At 45.1% G+C, this 9262-nt stretch overlaps 1 pseudogene; it reads left to right on the top strand.

The window, feature by feature from the left end:
- Nucleotides 1-6179: 6179 nt before the first annotated feature.
- LOC107315062 lies at nucleotides 6180-8267 on the top strand (annotated as a pseudogene).
- Nucleotides 8268-9262: the final 995 nt, after the last annotated feature.

Raw genomic sequence — 9262 nt, forward strand, 5'->3', positions numbered from 1 at the left:
TATGCTCAAGATATCTCAAAAACAACATAAGGAATAAAGCCATCTTGGCTTTTTTTCCACCTTTTGCACAAAATATCTGTGCAATCTTGTGCAGATCACCAAAACTCAACCTAGTGATACACAAAACAATGTTGGCACAGGTTGGGCAAAGAGACTTTTGCAGGATTAAGGACTAAAAGCAGGCTTCCAAGCTAGCAGCCAATGAAAATCTTCTTTGCACACAACTGGCAAATTGATGACTCCAATCCAGAGAGGCCTGGAGCCAGAGTCTGACCTCCCAGTAATTTCCTCCCACACCTCAAATTATTGTAATCATGCCGGTAGGAATGGAAAGTGGGAGAAGCCAAAGAACAAAACATTAAACTTTCAAACACACACAGAATGTGTTTGTCTGGAAGTGTAAATACTAATAACATCAGTACTTGATCTACTAGGATCCTACAGATCTGAACAATGTGGCTACAGAATCGAGAGTATCAGCTAGCAATATGTTCCACCACTTCCATTTTCTGAATACAAATGAATATTTCCAGTACTGTTGTTATTTCAAATCTCTTTTCAGTTTCAGGTATTACTTTTCCAAGCTCAGATATATTCTTAATTAAAACTCAGTAAAGAAAGCTCGAAGGGCAGCCTATGACAAAGACTCAGAACAAATTAGAAAGGCTTCAGTAATTTAACGCTTTTTTTTTCCACTAGGTTTAGTGCAAGGGACTGATCAGCTGTTACAGACAGAAAAGTGTAGATTAAACATTTAAGTCTTAAAAACTGAATATCTCACAGCTTTGTATCAGAATTAACTCAGCTTTACAGACCTTAACTTCAGCTAAGTTAGATTTGAAGTTAGTCACCCTAGTGGACTAGTCCCTATTCCTGACAGAATTTTACCAGATGCCTTGTAAGATACAAGATACTACAGGATACTACATGTATCCTGTGGCTTTATCATTTCAATCTGTCAAGCCAAATCCAACCTGTTTTACCACATCAGCTGAATAGAACTTCCTTTATATATGCTCTTAAAGTTTGTCCTGTTGGAAAGGCAAAAATCATCAGCTCCCAAGGAAGCCCAGAAGAACTGAAGTACTTTACATCTTTTCATAGTTTTCATAGTTTCGTGCGGGTTGGAAGGGACCTTAGAGATCATCGAGTCCAGCCCCCGGGATTCGAGCCTCTGTGTAGCAGAGCGGCACTTCTACCACTTGCGCCACAGGGGGGATTCGAACTCCGGGCCCCAGTGTTGCAAGGCGGCGTCTTTAACCACTGCGCCACCGGGGCACACTATATCCAATCCTTCAGGATTGGATCATAAACTGAGTCATCAGCCTTGTAGCCATCAGGCCTTACTTTGCTAAGGAAGAAGCTGCAAGAAGAAACAATCCTTCCAGAATCAGCAATTCAGCTTGGACAGTTTTAAAGTACCAGCAGTCAGGGACCAAACTCTTGGGGTGTTGAGCCCTCCTGCTGCTGAACCTGGCTGGCAGTTAGAGCTGCTCGGCACTTACCAACTTAGGGTCAGCAGCTGCCACTGCCTTCAAGGACAGTAGCTTTAAATGACTATTGAAACATGTAAAGGTCCCCATCCTTTGTGAATCCATGCAATTACAATGCAGTACTTTTCACGCATGAGTGGGTCAGTTGTGATTTTTCTCAGCCTTGGTTTTGACTGCCCTTGAAAACTTGCCAATAAAGAATTAAAAATGAAAAAGTTCTTGACAAGAGTACAGTGATAAATGGGAGGAGAAGGTGGGTAGAGTATTTATGTTTAAGGGGAAAATAAGTGTTTATTTATGTTTAGGGGGAAAATAAGAGCTACCTTCTTGATGAATAGGTTAACAATTATGGATTTAATTCATCCATAGTTTCCGAAATCATACTGCAGAAAAGTCTGCAATGATGATTTAAGATGTCAACAGTAATACGATATGAATCTTGACAAAGTATATAAATAAAAGGTAAATTTCTTACTTGATGGCTTCCTCTTTCCAGTTAGTATGTGAGATATGATCTTTGTCACATACAGGTGGAGGAATGGGGATTTTCTCAGAGACTTTGTTCCTACCAGAATCTCCTTGCCATGTAACACCAGCATTCTACTTAAAGGGTCCTAATGCTGTATGTAAATGCTAAGTTAAGGATATAGTCAAGGCTGGTGTAAAAATATCTCCTTGCAGTTCCAAACAAAAACCCACCACCAACAACAATAACAACCACAAAACACACAGAAACACCCAAAGCACCAAAAACCAAAGCAAAACAAAAACAAAAAACAAAAAACAAAAACAAAAAAGAACAAGCGATGAGATCAACAAAAAACAGCAAGGAAACAAGACACAATAATGACTACTTTGAGTCTTCCTGGAATCTTGAACAGGTATTCAATTAGATATGTAGAATCCTTAGAGTTGGAAGAGACCTTTAAAGGTCATCTAGTCCAACTCCCCAGCAATGAACAGGGTCACCCACAGCTAGCTCAGGTTGTCTAGGGCCTGATCCAGCCTCACCTTAAAATTATCCAGGAATGGAGCATCCACCCAATTTCTGGGCAACCTGTTCCAGTGCCTCACCACCCTCACTGTAAAAGACTTTTTCCTTATATCCAACCTCAGTCTACCCTCCTTTAGCTTGAAGCCACTTCCCTTGTTCTGTCACCACAGACCCTACTACAGAGTCTTCCCCCTTTTTTTTCTGTGGCTTCCCTTTAGATATTGAAAGGCTGCTCTCAGGTTACCTCAGAGCCTTCTCTTCTTGGGGTTGAACAGCCCCAGCTCTTTCAGCCTGCCCTTGTAGGAGCAGTGCTCCACCCCTTGGATCATTTCTGTGGATGCAGTAGTCCAAGTGAGGCCTCACAAGTGCAGAGTAGAGGGACAGGATCATCTCCCTCAACCCGCTGGCCACACTTCTTTTGATGCAAGGTGCACCTTTTGATTACTTAAAACTTTTTTATTTTTTTAAACTTTGTTTATCCTTCCTTTTACCTCCAAAAGTTGAGACACCACAACTGATTTCTTGCTCCAGAAGTTCCTTGCAATCCCCCAGCCATATGCCAGCTCCCCTCCCATTTCTAGACTCCATTGCAGAAAGCTGCTAAGTGGTATAAATAAGATATGATGCTCCCTGCTGGGTTTCCTTATGTGCAGCTTCCCCACTTTTTGAAGGAAGGACAAACTTCAATAAATGTGTCTCTACCAGGACTAAGACCAATCTTGAACTTTTTCTTCAATCAGAGTAATTGCAGGGTATCTCTCTTCCTCTTATGCAGTGTTCATTGTGCTAATAGGAGCTTAACTACCTCAGCATTTCTGCCAGATGTCACAGGAATTAGGTGGTGGGTTCAGAAATTACTGGCAGAGTTGTTTGCCTATGTTGCTTACAGAAATTAGCTGTGGTTAATTAGGCTACTAATGTAGCAAGTGAGGTTCCTTCTATGCAGATTTTTTCTATCTCAGCTGTTGAGTTGGTCACACATCTTTATTGTGATAGAGCAATACCATATTCTTCATTTTCTAATGGGCTACTGGTGCAAGTGAATTGGTCTGGTTTGCGTGTAATATACTACCAACACATCTGATATGAAGGATGCTTCTTATACCTGACAACTGTACCTCTAAGTCTAGAAGCCACTTCAGCAGTAAGAAAAAGGGGTTGGGTTTTTCATACCACACTGTGGTCTGAGCTGTCCTGCATTATCATGTTGCATTACCTGCCCAAAACTGATGTTAGCCAGATATGTACATAGATACATATGTGGTGCAGCTTGATATATAAAAAGCCACTGTTTTCTGAGGTACCCAGCTTGTGGTACTCAAAATTCCTACTTGTCTTAGGAAGAGTAAGAAGCTACTGCATCTGTACTACTGCTAAGCATATCCATGGTACCTCTGGTCCTTATGCGCTGACTGGCAATGTATAATATTCCCAGAGAGAGGTGTAAATCCCTTACAACTTCTATATTGAGAACACATAGAAATGATCATTTCCTGTGATCACAGGAATCCAAAAAAGAAACAAGACACAGATACAAGTACTCTGTACAGATGCAGATAAAAAGCAAATTCCATACCCTCGAGACTCAGAAAGACAAGGAGTACCCTATATCTTTAAAAAGAACCAGCGCTTCATAGTAATTAAATAAGAACTTTCAGAAGACAATCTACTGTTCTCCACTTACACAAGGTTAATTTTTCATGGCCTCTTGATCACACAAAATAACTATTCAACACTGAGATTAATCTTTGGAAATCATTTATTTACCCTCTGGTTTCCTTCAATGCTATTACAGTGTCCAATTTAAATCTTATTTAATCTACTTCAATTCTGGAAGGCTGATTAACAAATATTAAATATAAATATGTTGAGTAGGCATTGAGAAGTGGCAATAGCTATGGAAGGGAGGGTAATGTAACAGTCTTTCTCATCTGTTGTGTATGTCACCATAAATGATTATATTTTCCCTCTCACACTGCGTCCAGCAACTGATTTTCTATAACTAAACCCTGACTTCTCCTTCAGCAACTTGGAGCTCCCTATCATGTGCTTGCAGCACTGTCTCTTCTCTCCCCTGTGACCTATTGTGTCAGACCTTGTCCATCATAGGTTTGCCCTCAGGCAGTCTACTGAGACAAGCTGTATTCGTGTGATACTCACCTGCTGCCCTTGAGCTGAGATTTTTCTCAAGTGACTTGATATACTGGCTGTAGCCTCAAGCTCATAAACCAGTGTGATGTTGCCTCATCAGACATAATACCACCTGAAAAGTTTTTATGCTAGGCACCAGCAGTGAAAATAGGCCATGGTGGGGAAAAAAACTGCTGTATTCATCTTTGTTTTCTTCTCTGCCTAACGTTTTTTGACACTTGGTTGAAAAAAAAGTTGCAAACGTGAAAGTCTGCTTAACTAGATGGTATAACCACATCATCACTTTATGTCCCTGAGAGCTCCAGGGATAATGTCAGCAACAGAAAGTGTTGACAGAGCAAGGTATGCTGCTGTGGCAAAAAAAAAATTTAAAAAAATGCCAAGAAAGATAGAAAAGGCAAAGTTTATTTCATTTTCCAAATCAGCAATGTGAATGAGGATAATGTTCTCTTGAGATAGAAGTGGAGAATAAATTACTAGCTAATAGAACATATTTATCCAGGAAGATGTATTTAGATATGCTCAAAAACAGTAGAAAATATTTATGTGAATGAGCTGTGATTAGATAAAGCATGCTCTCCTAAAGTCCAGGGTAGCAATCCTACTTTTTGCTTTGCTTCCTCCACTCAGGATCTCGAACGCCACCATCTCATGGTCACTACATCCCAAGCTGCCCCCGACCTTTACTTCCTTAACAAGTCCTTCCTTATTGGTGAGAATAAGGTCCAGCAACGCCCCATCCCGCGTCGGTTCCTCGACCACCTGCATCAGGAAGTTGTCTTCAATGCACTGCAAGAATTGTCTGCACTGCGTATGTCTGGCCATGGTGGTCGTCCAGCAAATATCTGGATAATTGAAATCACCCATAAGTACAAGTGCCTGGGAACGTGCCGCCACTTCCAGTTGCTTATGGAAGGCCTCATCAACCTCCTCCTACTGATCAGGGGGCCCAATTTATTTGGGCAGAGAGGCAGAAAAACACGCATTTCAGAGATCCCTCTCTTGAGTCAAGAAGTCAAGAGTGGACAGAGACTGAGATTTAAAGTGGACCTGAACAGGCTTAGAAGAGCTACATCTGCGGAAAATAATAAAAAGAATATTCGCATCAACAAAACTGAAGAACTTAAGCAGACATGCGAACCAAAAAAAATCAGGTTAAGAACAAGATGCGTTTAATCTGTAATCGCCCCTTAGAGTAGTACAATTTATGAAGCCAGCTGCTTTCTCTGCAGTAAAACCCGAGGGAAACAAAGGAAACCCAGTCCCCCACGTGCGCCTCAGAACAGGGCCGATTGCCGTGGGCCATGGAGACCCAGGGCAGCTGAGGGGCCGAAGGGTGGGGCCGAAGGGTGGGGATGGGGGCGTCTGTGACGGCACAGGCGCGCACAATGCGAGGGGCTGGCATCGAGGCCAGCAGCGGGCAGCGCTGCTCCACTTTGGCCTGGGCCAGCGGTGAGTGCAGCAGCAGGGGGAAGGCCTGTGCTGGGCCGGGCGCGACCTGACGGCCCGCTGAGGGGTCATTGGGAGCTGCAGCCGCAGCGAGCGCTCAGGGGAGCCTGTGAGCGGCTCTCTGGGCAGTCAGCGGCAGCGCTGGCCTCAGCCCCCGCTGCCTCCCAGCTCCCTCGGCCCCGCTCCTACCTGACCCCAGGGGCTGTGTGTGGCTCCTGGCCACGCTCCCCCAGCCGTGCTCGAGCTCCCACCCAGCCCCTCTCACTGACCTCCCCTCTCTCATCTCTTCCAGATCATGGCTTTGGCGTTTTTCTTCGCCTTGTTGGCGCTGACAGTGGCTTTCGTTTGGTGATGAGTTGACGTGAAACGCTTGAACGCTGCGTGAGCGTGAGGTGTTTCTGCAAGAGCAGATGACACTGCAGTGGCAACACGTAGACAACCTGGGGCAGAGCTGGATAGGCATTCGAGCCTTGTCCTCTGTGTTGCCTTACGGGAAGGTTTGCAGCCTTCTTGAACGCATGCGTGAGTGTTCTTGCGAAAAGCGATGGAAAAGCTTCCGCTTTTGCTTCCGCAATTAGAAGAGAGCAACCTGAAGAAGAGCAGGGTGGATATTCAAGCCTTGCTCTTCTCTGTGTTGCCTTACTGGAAGGTTTGCAGTGTTCTTTGCATTCTCTTCCTTTTTCTCTGGTTCATGTGGAAGATCTATAAAAAGTTCCAGAGAACTGAAGACATCAGTGATGAGGAGAGCTCCATCAGTAAGCAGGAGCAGCAGGAGGAGAAACAGGAACCGGAGGTGCAGCAGGAGAAAGCGGAAGAGGGAGGGGAGTAATCTTCTCCGTGCTGATGTGCTCTGGCCAGACCAAATTCATCGAGATAACTGTGAGCAGATACTCCTCCTCTTTGGTCGCCTCATCGACTTATGCCGGTATTTCGTGTCAGATACTTTCTTTCCGGTGCCAGAGCTCCCCATCGGGGTGGCAGTGCCTATGTAGGCTGGTGTCCCCCTGAGAACGAACCCATCTTCCGCCTGCTTGTGCCCCTGTCGGCCCCCCGTGGGCACGTTTTCCACCTCGATCTGGGTGCCACAGGGGAGCTGCCAGCAAGGAACTCCCGCATCCGTGTAGATCTGGAATGCACGTGCGGGAGGGAGCAGGAGATGGGTATGCGGTGCTTCCTCCACACCTCCAAGGAAGAGCTGGGAAATCAGCGCCCCAGCCTACTGTGTGACTTCTGCAAGGACGCCTACCTAGACGTGGAGAAGACTGCCCGATGGTTCCGGGTGCTGATCGCAAATGCCTGGAAATACATGCCTGAGGCAGCGACATGCAGTATGAATGTGGCATTCTCCAGGCGCTCCTGCAGGATTCATCTGACAGACATCCACAAAACAGCCGTCGTTGTTGAGATTGTGTTTGGCGTCCAGCAAGAAAATACGGACATCTTTCTGAGCAGCCAGGAGACAGAGGCTGCTTTTACCCCAGCACAATCTGGCCACAGAGTTGTGCGGTGGCTGAGGAAAAGTTTTTCCAGCACATAGCCACCCATGACCAGGAGAACACTTTCAACAGCCTCAGTTATGTGCAAGCGGGTGCCCACATCCTGGCGGGCAGCACTTTTTCTCCCTACCAACTGAGGACAGTGCTCATGCACCTCCTGACTGCCATCCCTCTGGAAGGCTGGCATGTGAGCGTATTCCTTCAGCGGATGGATGACATCTTGCGCTACCTGCGCTGCTGTGTGGAGGAAAAACGCGCTGAACCATTTCCTCATAGGAAATGAGACGATGCCTGCGGAGATTTCTATCATTGCCCCCATTAACCGAGCCGTCCCAACCGCTCAACCTCCTCCAGCACCTGGTGCAAGATCCAGACAGTTCTGAGCAGGCACTGCAGGAGTTGGAGGAGCTGCAAGATCAGCTCACAGACCTGCTGATCTATAGGAAATGAGAGACGCCCACTTGTCCTACAGACGAGCACTCTGGACATGGAGAAGACACCACTCAGCAGGCAGTCGGAATTGCTCCCAAATGTTTTCTCCACAACAAACCAACAGTGCGGTAGCCAGAGTGCTGAACTGAATATGCACAAGGGAGCAGCTGACGTGAGACTACACTGTCCTTCCTTCACCACCCTGAGGACCACCTGGAGAGAGAGAAGATGCTCAGCCTCCTATACAAACTCTCCAGGGATATGGGAGAAAACTGCAACCTGGTTCCAGGGAACTGTGAGAGAAGCCTGGGTAGCTATGTTCCTCAACTGTTCAACAGTGCGCGCGAGTTGAGGCCCTCCGTCTGCTTCTGCAAGCTCCGGCTGACAACCCACCTCTTGCAGAGTCCTCTGCAGATGAGCTCAGGCTCAGGGTACAGCAAGAGGACTTGGACACATTTCTGTCCTTTGAGTAGGCAGGGGCTGTTGATAGCAGAAGCACGAGGAGGCCGCAGCAGATGCCGATGCAGCAGAGACATTCTTTGGGGAAACAGCCGCTACAGCAGGCTACATCTGATGGATTTCAAAAGAAGCTGCTTACTTAAGGCACGCGGTTAGAGCTTACAGCAAGACCATAAAGACAATCTACCCGAGCAGCCAGGAGTCAGAGACCGCTAGACCCATATCCTGGCAGCCACCGGCATTTCTTACGTATGCCTTTTAGATGCCGGGACACACATGGAGTGAAGAAGAATCATCTTTTTCCACACTGACAATTTAGTTAATTAGTTAAATATAGTTAATAGTTAAATATAGTTAATGTAGATCAGAAAATGCATATTATTAAAACATATACATCGATTAAATATCCATGTATATGTTTTAAATAAAAATTTAATTAGATTTAAAAATAATAAAATATTAATAAAAATTATAAAAATTATAAATTTTATAAAAATTATATAATTAATAAAAATTAAAAAAACAAACAAAATAGTGGTATATGCGCCCTTTCTTTTTGTGAAATCAATGCATCAGCCTTTGGGACACTGGTGGATGGCAAGCTGAGACTAACAATTGCAGAAGCAGCTTTAAGCTTGACTAGTTTCATTAGACGTTATTTGTGGGCTTTGTAACTTGGGTTCATGGTTAGGCATGGCCAGGACCCCCTTTACTGCAGAGCTGGCACTGACATCGGCAAGGAAAAAAGTAACACAGATACATTAATCTGACTTAAGCAGGGTAAAATC

Source organism: Coturnix japonica, chromosome 5 (assembly GCF_001577835.2).
Source record: "Coturnix japonica isolate 7356 chromosome 5, Coturnix japonica 2.1, whole genome shotgun sequence".
NCBI classification, from domain to species: Eukaryota; Metazoa; Chordata; class Aves; order Galliformes; family Phasianidae; genus Coturnix; species Coturnix japonica.